General features: G+C 36.0%; 1 protein-coding gene across 4 annotated transcripts in view; it reads left to right on the top strand.

Moving 5' to 3' along the window:
* Positions 1 to 17,411, top strand: part of ANGPT1 (angiopoietin 1) — a 229,660-nt gene that overhangs the window by 28,646 nt on the left and 183,603 nt on the right. The gene's annotated exons all lie outside the window — the stretch shown is intronic.

The following is a 17,411-nucleotide window of genomic DNA, read 5'->3' as shown; positions in this document are numbered from 1 at the left end:
TTTACAAACACAGATGTACAAGTTTTTTTCCTGAACTTTTGGGAAGCAGTTGAAACTGTTGTATTCCTTAACCTCTAAATATTTCAATGTGTATTTCCAAAGAATAAGGACATTTTAAACATAATTGTATTATAATTATCAAAATAAGGATATTTAATATTGATACAGTACTATTATCTAACCTAGAACTCTTCAAATTTCATCACTTGTCCCAATAATGTTCTTTATAACCTTTTAGGTTTTTTATGTCCTGGCCCAGAAATCAGCATGGGATCCTGTATTGAATTTTATTGTCAACTTTCACTTCCTTTATGTTTCTTGATGTTGACATTTTGAAGAGTTCAGGCCAAGGATGTTTGATATGGATTTGCTATGTTTCTTTTTGATTTGAATAATGCTATGCATTTTTTATAGGAAAAGCACTAACATGATATTCAGTCTCTCAGTACTTCATGTTCAGTGTCAAAAGATGTTGGCTTGTTCCAATGTATATCTTAGCTTTGATTTCCTGATGGTGATCCTCAAGGCTTCTCCACGATACAGTCAACATTTTTACTTAGTAATTAGTGAGTAATTTTGTAGGAAGATACTTTAAGAATACTTAAATATCTGTTTCTCCTCACACTTTCACATCCATTGATGATTTTCTAAATCCATTATGACTTCTACATTATCTATTGAAATTCTACTATAAAAAGGCATTTACCTCATTCACTTATTTATTTTCTCATTTATTTATTTATAGCAGATGAATGTATAGATTCTTAACTGTATTTAATAGATTATAATCCATTGTTATCATTATTTGAATGCACAGATTTGGCCAGTGGCATTTCCTTCAAGCTGGCTACTGTGGCCTTTTTGAGATATCCCCAGGGTGCGCTGAGCACTTCCGTACTTTCAGATGTACCGGGACATTCCAGTTCATCTTTTGCTCTCCCTGCTCTGCCAGGGAGTTAGCCATTTATTTAAGGAGCCGTAGTTTCTTTTAGCAGAGAATGGTATGTGAAAACCAAGATCTGGGCACTGATTGTTCTCATTGGTCCTGGTGTGACATTGCTTCTAGGCCCTCCCAGTAAGTAGCTGAGATATCTGTCCTATTATCATATACGTATTTCTGTGTCTGCACCTGAATCTGTCTGTATAACTTGTATGGTTCTATATTCAATTGCTTTATAGTACTACAGGGTACCTTCCATCTACTCTTGTTTCTTCCCATACGTATATACGTGACTGTCCTCTCCCAAAGAAGGGACTTGGTTTTCTTCATTCATGCATATGTATTCATTTGCTTATGACTCAAATATAAAAAATATAGTTTCAGAATTGATAACTGTAAAAAGCAAAGTTACTTACTAGATTTCAATATTTTCAATATTTACAGTCTTTTGTCATAAATTTATATACAGTGATGTACACACATCTTAAATGTACAAAGTGATTAATTTTTGTCATGTGTGTATACTTCTATAATTTATACCCTTGTATAAATTTGTATGATCCCAAAAAGTTTACTCATGCTCCTAGGCCTTTAATCTTTGGGGCGGGAGATAGAAATGTGATTATAAATGGGCTTGAAAAGGTGACATTTAACTTGGAGGAAATAAGGGAGTGAGCTATGCAGGTCACTAGAGGAGAAGTGATCTGGGCAGAGGGATCAGCCGGTGCAAAGATCCTAAAGGAAGAGAGTACTTGGTATATTTGAGGAACAAAGAGGGTGTAGCATTGGAAGTGAAGTAAGTGAAACAGAGCATAGTAAGTAAAGAGGCAAGAAAGAAGGAGGGAGAGGATGTGTGCAGATTGTCAGGGGTCTTATAGGCCATTGTAGGGTAATTAGGCAACTGTTGTTGTGATAATGATGCATAATGAACAACCCAAAACTTTTTATCTTCCACAATATCATCTGTTTCTCACTCAGGGGTCAGTAGGTCAGATGTGCCTCTGCTAAGCCCGGTTTGGACTGGCTGGCTGTGGGTCCAGGTTGCAAGTTGGAATCAAGCCTGCCTCATATGTCTCCTCATCTTGGGTTCTCTTAGCAGATGGCATAGTGTAAGAGGGTTGAGTGAAAACACAGGATGTCTCTTGAAGTCTTGACTGAGAACTGAAGCATCATCTTTTTTACCTATTCCATTGGCCAAAGACAGTCTTTTTCCAAGACTAAAGTCGGAGATGTTTACTTGGGCTACTCTTGTGAGACATAATAAAAGTTCACATGGCAAAGAGCATGAATGATGAATGCATAATTATACTGCATAGAGGAAATGATAATTTGGGAATAGTCTAATTGGCTACATAGGTCCTGCCTCTGAGTAAAATGGGGTAAGAGCAAACAGACCAAGAAGGAGCTGTCACAATTTAGTGGAGAGGGGTGGCTCACACCAGGGTGGTAACAGCAGTAGAGAGAACTGGTCTGATTGTGGGTATGTTTTGAAGGTAGAGTCAACAGGAATTCCTGAGTGATGAGATGGGAGAGGAAGAGAAAAAGCAATGAAAAATAACTAAAGATAATTTGAAATGAAAATTTCAAACAGTGTAAGCAGCTAGACTAGAAGGAAAGTGGGGCATCGGCTGTGATGGGGAAGGCTATGTGTAGAGCAGGTCCCTGTGAAAAATTTAGGAGCTGAGTTTTGGTTATTTTATGTCAGAGTTGCTACCCTGTATCTGAAAGCACATAAGAAATTGTCAGGTCTGGAGTCTAGGAGAGTGATCTGGGTTAAGTGTTGAATCTGGGAGCCCTAAGCCCATAGATGATATTTAAATCTGTATGCCATACTCAACAACAACCATATAACTGGTCTATTTGGTTTTACTTGTCTCACTTTCCAATGCTTCTTTCATGCATCTTCCAACATTTATGTTTTGAAAGCAAATCCTATTACTCTGTGCCTTAAAAACCTAACCAGATCTTAAAAGACAAAATCCAAACTTAATGTAAAGTTATACAATCTGTCCACAATCTATTCTCACTTTACCTAATAAAATTCTATTTATCTTTACAAGCCAAACTTAAGTGTCAACTCTTTCGTTCAGTTTTTCTGGTGGTTGAGGAATAATTAATCTTTTCCCCTCCATCTTCAATCAGAACTTGTATGCTCCTTTCTGCAATGCCAAATATAGCAGCCACTAACCATATGTAACCATTGTACATTTGAAATGTAACGAGTCCAAATTAAGATGTGCTGCAAATGTGAAACCCACATCTCATTCAAAGACTTAGTATAAAAATATGTAAAATATACCATTAATAATTCTACTTATGAAATACTTATGAAATGATACTATGTTGGATATATTAGGTTACATAAAACAAAATTAATTTCATGTGTTTAATTTTTACTTTTTAAATATGATCTGCTAGAAACTTAAAAATTACATATGTGTCTTCTCATATGTGGCTTGCAATTTATTTCTGTTGGACAGTGCTGCCTTATAGCATGCATACCACACTGTATGATTACATATGTTAGTTACATCATGTCTGTTTTCCAGAAAGATTCTGAGTTTCTGAGGCAGAAATTATGTTGATTCTTCTTTCCAAGACCCTCTAGGATTTTGACTAGATTCTCAATAAAAATTAATTGAAAATTTATTGGTTTCGTTTATTTATTTATTTATTTATTTATTTATTTATTTATTTGTTGCTCAATTACAATTGTCCCTATTTTCCCCCATTACTATCCCCTGCCCTACCCCCACTACCCACATTCAATCCTCCCTCCCCAATTGTCTTTGTCCATGGGTCCTTTATACATGCTCCTTTACTTGAGCTTTCCCCTTCTGATTGATGCTTGTCCTCAGACACTGATCTGTGGGACAGATTACCAATAGCATAAACATAATTTGAAAAAGAATCAACTATAGGAAGTCTATAATATATATTTAAGAAACCCAAGTACTTTGCCAAAGGTGACCAAAATTTGAGCTGATCACTTATTTATACTATTATTTCAACCTCTGTTCTAAAAGGAGTACATCAAGATCAAATTACAAATTAAAATAGTATATTGTTTGTAGTAAAAATTAATAATGTCACTAACAATAGCTAAATTTTTTAATTTAACTTTTACAAACATGTTTGAATTCTAGTTTCTCACTTTTTTCAAGTGACTTATTACATTGATTTTAATGGCATTTACATAGAGAGAGGCTACTATTCAATTAATTATCTTTCTTAATCAATTGTGAAAGAAGTAAAATATAATAATGTATAACTTTATACATTTGAAGGAATTCTAGGGACCCAGGAATATTTCCAAGGGATAAAAATAGGGTAAGTAAGTAAGACTGTAAGTTTATTATTTTCTTCATTTTTATTCTTTCTCTCTTCCCATTGTGTGCAAATACCTTTTATGATTTCGGAAGTAAAATTTTAAAAATATCCTCTGAGCAATGAGATCTGATAAGACCAGCATCCATCACACAGATAGATTAATGGGGATGGTAGTAAAATGCTTTTCAAAGCTGTCTCCGAGAAACAAGATTCTAATAAAACAGGGATGTGATGTGTAATTCACTATAGAGAGCATGTGTAGGAAAAACACTGCAGTAGAAAGAGTTCGAAGGTGAAAATTATTTACGTTCTGTCAGTCCTGTTCAGGGTGAAGTGCATTGATTCTAATGACTATCCCTAGGTGTCTAGACAGAAATACCCCTGCAGGGAAGAAGAATAACATCTCGAGATATGTTAATTTGATGTAAATCTCTCTTTGACATGCTGAATTCCCCCTTTATGGTTCACTCCACAGAGTTTGGGTTTGTTATTTGGTCTCAGGAGTGCTCTGCAGCTTCAGGAAAGGAGGCACAATTTATCTTCCATGATAAATTAATAGGCATCATCTGACCTACAAATCAGATCCTGCAAATCCTGTGTGTTTGGCTGAGCTAAATAATTTTTTACTCTCATACTTGTAGTAAAGTAATAAAACTGATGCCTAAATCTGAGACTAAAGGGACTCCCTGCTAAAACTCAGATATAGTTAGGAAACCTTCCTAAGCTTAGTTGTTGGTCTATATCTCTCTCTTCCATATCAGCTTGAATTAAGCAAATTTTAAGGATTCTTCTAGACTTTATTAATGGCAGCTACATAAAGTTTCACTTCTTTTTTTTATAGGAAATTTTTTTAAGGTTTTGCTTATTTATTTTTAGAGAGGGAAGGGAGAGAGAGAGAGAGAGAAACATCAATGTACAGTTGCTGGGGATCATGGCCTGCAACCCAGGCATGTGCCCTGGGAATCGAACCTGCGACACTTTGGTTTTCAGCCCACACTCAATCCACTGAGCTATGCCAGCCAGGGCTAAAAGTTTCACTTCTGTATGCAAAATCTTCATATAAGTTTACAGAGCTATTTCATTTTACTGAGAGCAAGGGGTAAGAACTAAAGCCAGAATGCTGACCTCATTTGTATGTTCAGTAACATTGTTCAGCAAACCCTTGGACCAACTGACAGAAATGAGGGAAGGTGGGCCTATTACTCCACATATAAATGTATCCTTGAAAAGTGAGTGACTTGCTTTTTCCTCCTTATTAACAGTCTGGCTCCCTGTGAAAGCACCATGATAATGATGTTCACTGTTCAGTTTAAACCTAAAAACCTGTTCTTTCCCCTAAGCATCCTAAGCCAGAATAAGATATACTTTCAGAATTCCCACTCTTGCTAAATATCTTGCTCAACACCTACTAGTTTGAGGTTTAGGGGTTTTATGTTTGGCATCAGGCACTGGTGCCAGTGATTCAGACGTGGTCCACCCACGCATAACCCATGGACACGGTGAGCCAGTTCTCTTCTCACAGGAGATGTTCTGAGAGCAACCCAGGCCATTCTGGAAGGACATTGACTCTTCTCAGGTACTCCCAGTGTCATAGCCATGAAGTAGAGTGAACCATACTCACATAGCCTGGGCCTGTACTTGAAATGTGAGAGAAGACTTTAACCAGAGCACATGCTGCGTTCACCTGCATGGTGACTTCGTGTTCAACAACATCAGTGACCCAGCCCCCTTTTATCTTACTGGTGAGAATGGTATGCTAATATACTTTCAAAAATATTTCATTACTTCCACTACATTATAAAGGGTATAGTAGATTCTTGAGTACTGAGAATCAGAATCTCCAATCCAAGGAAGATGCCTGAGATGACTTAGCTCACATTCCTTATTTTAGGCACTTTAGGCACTTTAGAAGTTAGTTAACTTTCCCAAAGACATGGATTAATAACTGAGAGTACCAGGACTGAAACCCAGGCCTTCTAAATTCCAATGCTAGTCATTTCACTCATACTTTTGCCTTAATTGAACCAAAGAGATTCACTAGAGAGGGAAAACTATGTTGAGCTAGGTAATGTTTCAGGCCTTTGGGATGAGTAGGACACTTTTTCCCTCCCTCAGAAAGCTTATGGTCTAAAGAGAAAGACAGCTAAATAAACAAATTAGAGCTTTTAGGGTTTTTTTTTTTTTTTTTTTTTAGAGAGGGAAGGGAGGGAGAAAGAGAGAGAAACATCAATGTGCAGTTGCTGGGGGCCATGGCCTGCAACCCAGGCATGTACCCTGACTGGGAATCAAACCTGCGACACTTTGGTTCGCAGCCTGCACTCAATAAGAGCTTTTAGTTTTTATAGATACTTGGATTGAAGTATATAAAGTAGAAAATGGGAGCACAAAAAAGAAATTATTTAATATGCTGGTTGGTGATGGGAACATGCTTAATAGAGAATGAGTCTTGAGAATTTTGAAAGGAAGATGGGCCGAGCATTCCACATTAGGGGGAGAATATTTAATTCTGGTCTCTGACATGAAGACATTGTGCAGATGTTACCAGAAATATGAGTGCAGCTGAAAGAATGTTTTCTTATTTGCCCTATGCAGAAAAAAAATGCGGTGCCTTCTTACTGGCAGATGCTTAACAGGCTCAGTTACTGAGACTCGTGGGACATAGTGAAATTCAGGCAACGTCAGCCGTGCTTCTCCAGTGCACAGGTTGTGTGTGAGTGTGCACATGCCGTCATTGCCGTTGTTCCAAGCAATAGGTTGAAAGGACTATCTTTTGGAATAAGAGAACTAAGGAAGCTAGAAGACACGGAGTGAGGTAATCATACAGGTAACATGACGTTCCCTCAGAACAACTGTTGCCTTACAGAAGGAAGTCCTTTCAGAAGAGGAGCAGCTCACACTGTTGAACAATATTGGAAGGGGGTTGGTTTGCTTATTCTTACACTTCTTTCTTGACAAATATATTGTCTGGCAATGAGATGCGCAACGGCAGATATGGCATTGTAAAACCTTGAAGTTAAACATAGAATAGGAAGAAAAGTATGAAAATAGTACTGCTGAAAGGTTAGTTGGTGACATAAAAAAGTTTAAAAGTGCAACATGACTGGTGTCAATGTGTTTTCATTGGTCTATACTACCTGTGGCCAAAAAGTATTTCTTTGTCCTTTGCTATTTTTTCCCTTTACATTGCAAAGTCTATTCAGTGCGAATACCTGTTGTAAAGTTGTACTCGGGGGTTCTTTGTGGAGCATGTAGGTGTGTACCCATGTGAAACATGCAAATATTTAGGTAAACATTCCATTCTCCTTTTTTTTTAGATAATATATGATATAATACAGATGATATCATAATAATATATGGCATCTATGTCTAAGAGGTGATGGGACTCCTCTTTTTACCTGCGCAGGTCTGACCTCTTCTAGAGGGTACAGGTTTGATGAGAGCTAGAATAGGCACTAGACCGTGGATGATCTCATTTTGTCATTACAACAGGTCTCCGAGGTCATTATTCTTCTTTCACATGTGACAGGTAAGAAAATTGGGGCTTAGGGAGCTTAAATACATTGTATAAGATCAAACAGACTGTCAGAAACTCAAAGATCTGTCCAAATGCTGAGTTAACTTCTGTCTGCTCTGTGATGCCGTACATCACTCCAGAAAGTCTGAGTGAACAGGAGCGAATTCTGTGGAGAAAAACCAACTGAGCAAGGCACTGAGGATGGTTCATAGGAGGAATGACCAGGGTACGAGCAAACTCAGAGGGTAGCTTTCTTCAAACATTGAAAGGATTACCAGGCCATAGGAGCTGTAATGACTGCTTCTCAGGATCCCTAGGGGTAGACTATGAAATAGTATGTATGTATGAGTTGAAAGGAAACATCATTATATGGAAAAATTGTCCAAAGAGATAAAGATAAATTGCACTTGCCTTGTAGCTAATCAATTTTCTGTCATTTGTCATAATATTCAGTCATAGGTTGTATAACCATTTTTGACAGAATATTACCAAAACAACAATCAAATGTAAAACTTGTAGTTTAATGAATTTTCCTTTTAAAAAATTCTGGCTATTGTCAGTTGAGTAAATTGTGCAGTTAGGATTAAGTTGCAAGACAGGGATGGCGTGATTTGCCAAGTAACCAACTGAAAACGGACCTCTTCGATTGTAGCCATGCTGGGTTTGTGCTAGATTTTTCTTCTCCTTTGGTTTCACCCAAGTGTATAAAGGTGATTTGGAAAGCATACCTCTTTTCTAGTTTCAAATGCCCACATTATACATTTCAACATATAACATGGCTGGGACTAACTTTAAAGAAAATAAGAATCGCATATGTCCTCAAATAGAGGTTTAGAAAACATCCTTTATTACCTATAGGTTATCCTGACTCAATCTAGCTAAAGTGAGGAAGTGTTTCTATGGGCGATGATGTTTCAATACCATCAGCCTATTGATTTTTAAAGGACACATTAATGTAGAAGACTTTTGGTTTCCCAATTATGGTATTATATATGGCTTTAGGTCAATCTAAATTTAAAGTACACGTGTACTTTAACTCAGCACAAGTATAACTAAATTATAGTCATAAAAAGGACTGAGGATTTGTAAATAAAAATACATGTCAATACAGAATTTTAAACCATCCCATATTTGTACTCATCTATATTTTTACTTATTGAATGAGTGAACAAATGGAAACTTATTTGCTCAATAACTTTGCACATGTCACTTCACACCTCTGGCCTTCTGCCTGTCTATAAAAGGAAGGAATTGGACCAGAGTTGTCCACTAGCTGTAAAAGGATATGAATGTAAAATTTGTTAAAATGTAATCAAAATAGGAGGTGTTTCTGTGGTTTGCAACTCAGATCCTCTGGACAAGTCAGGACGCTTGAGCCCCTAATTTTACTAATCACCCACTTCTCTGCAGACAATTTCCAGATCTTCCTCTTCTGCCCTGACCTTTTATATTCTCCCGGCACAGATTTCTTTCTGTTTATGGGACATCTCTACTTAGATGTTCTGCCATCACCTAAACCTAAACATGGGGAAAAGTGGAGGGGAGACTCATGCTTTCCCCTTAGTCATCTGCTTCCCATGCATCCTTATTGCTCGGCAGAGACTCTGGGTTTCTCCTGCCCGTTCCCACTCACTTACCATCCCAGACTGCTCCCCAGTTCTGTGGATACCTACTCAGTGTTTTCATATTCCTGACCTTTTGCATTTCTGCAGTCTCAGCCAGGTCCACACCCTATACACCTAGATTATTTTAAGGATCTCCTGGTGAGCCTTCCTGCCTATGTTCTTTTCTTTTTAATGGACACTATGAAGAGACATAGAATTCTCATACTAAAATGCCTTTTGAGCGAGGAAACAAACTCCTTTCCTAACTTTAATAATTTAGCAGCTGATAGGTGCCTTTAGGGTAGTATTTACTTTATATGTAAATTTTAAACATGTTTACTTACAGAAGTTCTGTCTCTTATACTACATCAGGAGTTAGTTTAGAACTGGCACTGGGTCATTCCCTCTCTTTTTCTTTTTCTTCCTACAGATTTTATTGAATGTGTATAGGTATAAGCTGCTCTACCAAGCATTGTGACAGCTACAGATATAAATGAAACATGGCCCTTATCCTTGGAAAGAGTATTTCCACTTTCTAGAGTAAAGGAAACTAAGTTTCATTGAGTACCTTTAGGCACTGGGCTTAGGATCATAAAATAAGTTATTCTTGAAAGTCTTCTTGAAAACTTTTTCCCCAGCTTTACTGAGATATAGTTGACTTATAAAATTATGTTTAAGATGTGCAACATGATGATTTGACATAAAATAAGGTTAGCAACTTTCAACGATGCAACAGAGCATCGTTCATGGTAACCTTTTTGAAAACTTTGTACTAATGAAATTATTTTCCCCAGTTTGCAGATGAACACAGTACAGTTAGAAGACATTAAGTAGCTCACCCAAAGTTTGTGTGACTCTGTAATCCTAGTCCTGAGTGACACTGGCCTATACTGGAATGTAATGATTCCTAAACTTTTGACATTAATTCAATATTAAAACAGCTTAGCAGTATTCTATAAGTTCAAATGATTGATATGTGTTTATACTTTTTTTCTCATAACTAAGTGGTGCTGTGGTTACTAACATAAAAAGTTTACTATTTAGATCATAAACTATTCTAAGAAGTATTCCATGGTGTATAATGTCTATTATGTGAACACCTTTATACTACAATAGCATTGTACTTGGATCTCAAAAATTCATTTCATTTTTGAATTCATTTAAAAATGTATGCTTTTGTTACTTAAATATCACATTCTGCTTTTTGAAAAGTATATAGCATATAACCATTCTCTCATGTTAATTTTATTTTTTAATCTTGGCCTTCTGTAAACCTTGTTAGGACTATTTTAGGATGACTATTTTCAGATAAATAAAACTAACATATTTTGCCTCCAAGACCACACACCACATAAAATGGATTTTTGACTGGAGTGGTTTTTGTCAATACATTACAGAAACCATATCAGATAATTTCTCTGATAGTCATGGCCTAAAATCTTCTTTTTTCTGGTTAAGATTTATGTAAATTTTAAAGATAAACAGATGTTTTTTTTCCTGCCTGCCAATTCACTGTCTTTCAAGTTACTATAATAAATACAGTGTATGGCAAAAATTCCTCAGTTTTCTTGTTTAGAATAAAGTCACCGCCTCTCTAACTGTGAACTTACTTTGTGAGAACGTAATATTTTACAATTTTATAGAGAAAAGATCAAATTATTTTTAATAAGTAGTTTAAATGTGTGTGGCTAACCAGTCTTTATCAGGGAATACCACTGGAATTATTTAAAATGGAAGTAAGAAGCCCCCTTCCTCAATAAAGTCGAATAAAGACAGAAACAACAAAGAAGATGAAGATGATGACAGAAGAAAAAAAGGAAGAGGAGAAGGAGGTGAAAGGAAAAGAAATAACAATAAAGCTAGAACTGGGTTTCCACATGGATCGTTACTGACAGAAGTTTCTGTGATTTCTCAGTTCCTTGTTCCTTGCATGGTGAAACACCTGAGTTTCCTTCTTTCCTGCACTTCAGTAGCATTGTGGATGGTTAGAGTGTTATGTCCATATCTAGCTCTTTCAGTAACTGCATTAAGTATAGATTTAGAGGCTAAACTCCATGCAGTAGTTACTAGCATGGGATTTTCCTGACACCAGAGAGGGCTAATCATCTAGCTCCCGCAGGTCAAGGCATGCCGGAGAGGAACTCCCTCAGCAGTGCCCTGCACACAGCCTGGTGTCTGGAAAACAGAAGACTTCAGTCTCCAGCACTATCAGTCCTTTGCTTTTCAGAAACACTTAATTCAACTGATTTTTTTTTAAAGTCCAAGATAAAGAGATACCTGCCTGTCCACTTTGTGTCTGCTTTAGCCCATCTGCCATCATCTACCATGCTTGATGATTTATTGCTTCTGTAGTTTGTCAATTGAAAGTGCTCACAGAGACAAAATCTGCAATAATGTTTTTAGCATGTTTAATAGAGTCTGGTTAAGTAAACATTCTCAACCAAAGCAGCACAAGAGAGCTTAAAATAAACAGAGCTACTGTGCCAAGTTCATAATTACTTACACATTTAGCACTCTGCCCATCTTCTAAGCATTCCATTAAAACCAGATTTGTGTACTTAATACAATTGTCTTGAAACCATACTATAGGCAGTTTATGTACTTGAACTTTTATTTAATTCTTTATTCTCCTTCAGCTTTATAAAAACTGGAATTTGTTTCACAAAATTTATTTCAAGGTAACTGGTAACAACTCAAATTATTGGTCCTTATAGAGTCAGCTGTTCCTTGGGGAGACATACTCTCAATCAAATTCTCTAAATCAAATATTCCTTGGGGCAGTACTGACAAGTTTCATATTCCAAATTAGATGGGTAGTATGGCTAGTTTCTTAATAGGTCAGTTAAAATAATGACCAAAAACATAAGTATTAATTTAAGTATAAATTAATTAATTTATACTTAAACATAAGTATAAGTATATAATAGCAATTTACAATACTGGCTCTCACTTTCTGGACTGCAAAATAATGGTGGCAATGGACAATTTAATAATAGTGAAAGATACTTTTTAAAATTAGATGTACTAATAACATAATTAAGTGGTTGTTCACATTCAGTAAGTGTTAGGTACTGTTAATTGTTCAAATATACTAGGATATAATGTCCCATTTTATATTTCCATCATTGTTCATATTCATGCAAATAAGTTATTGATTTTCAAATATTTATCCTGTATGTGTTTAGGAATTCATATTCTTTCATAAACCATAGTGGTTTGTTCTTGTCCCAGTGTGAGCACTTCAAGCTAGGACATTGTTGAAGGAATGGGTTATTGACATAAAACGAGTCAATCTCAGGAGCTGTCTTCATGGGTCCGTGTTGGACACTGTGTTAACTACATGATTAGTACGCTGAGAAAAGGAAGAAAGTGGCATGAGGCATGTACATCTGCAGATGATAAATGAAGAAGAACTTCAAAGTCCCAGGAGATGAGAGTATAACTAGATCCTCAGAAGGTTGCTGAAATTGGTACAAAGAAGAGAAAGAAATGTAGACCTAAATAACGATCTTCCAATAAGCACAAAGAGTGCTTTAATAATATGAGACCCAGAAAGAGGAAAGAGCCAAGCTAATCAACAGTACAAATAGGCAATACAACTTGCTAAGGGCACCAAAGCCCAAGAGAACATAGTATTCTGTGATGATAAATGCAATCTACATTTCTCATTTCTGAAATGTAACAATGAGTTTGAGGAAAGTATAGTCACATAGTGTTGAGATGATGTCTTTGGTGTGAGATCAAGCACTGATATGAGCTGTGTGGCCTTCTGCTTCTGTAAAATAAAAAGAATTATTTTAAATACCTCATAGGGTTGTTTTGAGGGTAAAGTAAGTTTAGCAGTAGATTCTAAATTCCATGAGATCAGAAATAGTGATCTGCTCACAATTGTGTCTATGTCGCCTATCATGATGCCTGATATGTGGTGGTCAGTGAATCAAGTATTTTGAAAGAATGTTAAATTATAGGGTTGTTTTGAAAGTTATATAATATATATGAGAAACTATCTTGAGCTTTTCTTTGCTGGATTATTACCCACCTCCCTTCCTAGAACCTTGACATTCAAATGTGGTTTTTCAGCCACCTCATGGCATCACTTGAAAGTTTGTTTAAATGGTAGATTTACAGACCCAGACCAAGACTTACTGAATTAGAATCAACATTTACTATCCATTGATGATTTTTAAACACATTAAATTCTTAGAAACACTGGCATGTAAGTTACCTGTCCCTAGTATATTTCTCTATAAACTGTTATTGGATAAATGACTACTAGTTATTTATCACATTAGCAGATTTAGAATCCTTAATGCAGGTACATCAATACAGTTTTTGACAACTTTAATGAAGTATCATTTACATAATCACAAAATTCACTCGTGTAGAGTCCAGTGACTTTTACTAAATTTATGGAGTTTTGCAACCAGCAGCATAATCCAATTTCAGAACATTTTTATCACAAAGAGATCCCCATTTCCAGCTCCAACCCCCAACTCAGCCACTAAAATAACATTATTTTAATATCTACCTGCCACTCCCCATTTTAGATAGAAAATAACTAAAGCATAAACAAATACATCTCTTACATTTACACTGCAGTAAATAAGTGATTCTTAACTGAGTCTCACTGTAGTTGAACTTGGCATTAACCACATCCGAATGGATTTGCTAAACAACTAAGTGTTCCAATGTGATTCAGATAGAATGTTTACCACTTTCAGCGAACAAAACATTTTCAAATAGTTTATTTTCTAAAGTTACTGGGCACACAGTTACAAGCAAACATTATCATTCTAACAAAAACAGAAGCCATGAGTTTAGTCTTCTTCTTTAATACGCAAATTACAAATCCTTGCTATCTAATCAGGGCCAGTGGTAGGCCAGCCTGCAACCTTTAACTTCAGTTGCTATTTGAAGTTGTGCATTTCTCTAGAATTTTGTGTTAGTTGAGACTGACTTTCTTTGGGGAAAAGTCTCTTTACTCGTTGGACGTTTCTACTAAATTCTGGTTCTTAAGACCCCAGACTTTACGAGTAGGCCAATAAATGATCTCATTGGCCCCAGTCACCCTGGACTGATCCCCTGGACTTTCCTCTTCCAAGCCCAGCAGGAGGTATTTCAAGTCCTCTGTTCCAAAATCTTACATGACTTCAAATTGCCCACATCATGAAGTCTAAACTTCCTAGCACACAGTTAGTTCAGCCTATTTTTCCTGTCTCATTGCTTGCTTCTCTCACATTCCCACCCATCCTCTTAGACATGCTATGCTTTTCACTGTTCTCAAAACTTGCCAAAAACATCACACATGTTCCCTGTCTTTGCTAAGGCTAGTCCCTTCCTCTGGAATGCTACCCCTTTTTATCCCTTCTTAGGTATTGAAATCTTATCATTTAGACAACAAGAAAAGCTTCTATAACCCCCTTCTCCTACATTCACCCCTTTCTTTCAGAATGGCCTCTTTTCATTTGTACTCAGTTAACATTGTATTTTTCACTCAAATTTATTGTATAGAAGGATGAGGATAATGCCAGTTAATTATAGGTTCCTACCACCATTAGTAGGAGCTTAATAAAGAATGTATAAATTCATGAATGAATGAGAGACTCTTTGAAATCTTGCCTTTGAAGATTGTTGGACCTGGAATAGCTCTGACATCTGGATGAGACATACCCTTCCAACTCTCCAGTTGAGAGTACTTTGTAGTTTTTTGTGTGTGTTCCTTTTGTAGAAAGGTATCTAGTGAAACTTTTCAACTTCCTGTTTGAGATAAGGGAAAGCATTAACAAGAGATTTTTGTGGGCTCGGCCCTAGAAGCCTGGCTTATGATGAAGTTAATATCCTGTTTCATCCATTTAAAATCATAAAGTCTAATAGCTGAAAAGAATTGAAAGGTACTTTTTTCAATCCACAAATTTTCCAGATGAGGAGAATATTGCCCAGTATCTTTATTTGTATCATTTTCTTTTTCATCTTGCATGGTGGGGGTTTGGATTTTGTTTCTAATCCTTGATTCAATATCTCCTTTTTACTAACCTAATTAAATGCTCTTCCTGGAAATGCCCTTTCTTTGCACAGGATTTTTAAAGTCTCAGAACTATTTCATAAGGCAGGTCTGGTTTCCTGGGGAAGAGCTCACCATTCCAATCCACTTGCAATAGAATGTTCCTTTCCTAACATTATTTGCCACTTGGTAGCCATTGGGCTTTGTGTTTCATGAAAAAGAATTATGTGGTACCAAATGAAAGACCTGAAATTTACTTTTGGCTATATTTCTTCATTATGTATCAACTCTGTATTTTGGGAATCATAAAAAAGAACACCTCGGTTTCACCTACATCCCCATCAAATGGGCAATAATCTTAACCACTGTATAAGAAAGTTCAGTGCTTAAAAAGTATTTAAGAAAAATGGAGAGGAAAGAAAGAAACTATTCCACATGAATGTGAAATATAAATATTTATTAAATTAAGACTTTTTTTAAACAAATCAAGACATTATTGTTTTCATAAGATCTTTCTTTGTAAGGCCAAGAACCACACATTGTAAATTGAAAAGAATACCTATAGAAATAAATGCCTAAGGAAAAAGTAGAATTAAAGTATGAGATTCTATAAAATACATAGAGAATGAGACATACCAATTCTGTCATATTGTCCTGATGATCTCAATTATTTGTTCAAATGAACTAAGGTATAAAAATATCTATATATATGTATATATATCCTTTTAAATAAAGAACTATAATTCACAGCATTGTGAGATGTCTCGTACATATTAAACACTTTATTTAAAGTCTCACAGGTGGGTTAAACACTCATGCAGATAGCTTTTGCTTTCTTTAGAAGCTATATTTCAGAAAATTTAGCAGGAAAATAATTCTGGTTGTCTCACCTGACTTCAATTATAGCATCATTATAGAATGGGCATACTCCCAAAGCTATTTATTTAGCATATGTTTAATTTATATTTTACTATAATGTCTCTGGAGAAAAGTGAAATTGATTTCATTTTTAAAGAATTTCATAGTTCAGTTATTATTTTCATTGCATAACCTTGATGTAAATATTTTTAAAAACACAAAAACCTTAAACATCTTTACCTCCATTACATAGCAAAATAGTTTTCAATTTTATTCTGTTACTATAATTCACCATGCCATTTGAGAGGTACCAAAATTTTTCTCATGCCAACATCTATGTTCAATTGACTTACCACAGTTGGCTGAAATATGTACCAGTACAATTACTCTTCTAGGTTAAAATGTTGGGGGCAAGGAATAGTATTCTAAGATGCAAATTTCTTATGAGATAATTGTGTATAATTGTGGAGCGGTATATATGTTTAAAGTAACCTAAACCACTGCATCATCCTCCAAGACTGGTTTCTTGGATAATCTAGCCTTTGAATTTCTTGAATTATATTCTCAGTGCCTAGTGTGATACCCAGAGATTAAAAAAGAAAGAAGAAAAAGTAAAAGACAAAGCAATCTCCCTGAAGATTTCATAGGGCGGTAGGTATAAAATCCAAGGGGATTCTTGTGAAAGGGTGTTGAGAGAATTGAAAAATTCATAACTGGAACTTGAGAAGGCAAGAAAGACGTCACAAAGATTGTAGGTTCTTGCTAAGGGACAGGGTGTTGGTGGTTGTAACAGAAGGACATTTCTGGCAGAGAGCATGTGGCATGTGACATGTCGAAGGCTCGGGAGGCCCAGGCGAACACGCTCTGTAAATAAAGCTATCGGTACCCAGCAGAGCCAGTATAAAGCTGGATTCATCCTGGCCTAAGTCATGGTGTTCCCTGGATCTGTCTTCAGTGTCCAAGCCTATCAGGAAATCATACACTTCAAAAATTCTTCCTCACACATGCTTTGTGGCAACGAATGGGCAAAGCAACAAGTGACTTGTAACCAGAATCTGTGTTTTCCTAAGGTGATTTATTTAGACACAGTCAATATTTGTACACTTATATTTTTTACTAAAAACCAAAATCACTGACCAAATACTAATGTGCTCGATACACACA

This window comes from Phyllostomus discolor, chromosome 7 (genome assembly GCF_004126475.2).
Source record: "Phyllostomus discolor isolate MPI-MPIP mPhyDis1 chromosome 7, mPhyDis1.pri.v3, whole genome shotgun sequence".
Classification (NCBI taxonomy): Eukaryota; Metazoa; Chordata; class Mammalia; order Chiroptera; family Phyllostomidae; genus Phyllostomus; species Phyllostomus discolor.
Note: the sequence above shows the minus strand (reverse complement) of the source record. Positions and strands in the feature narration are given on the sequence as shown.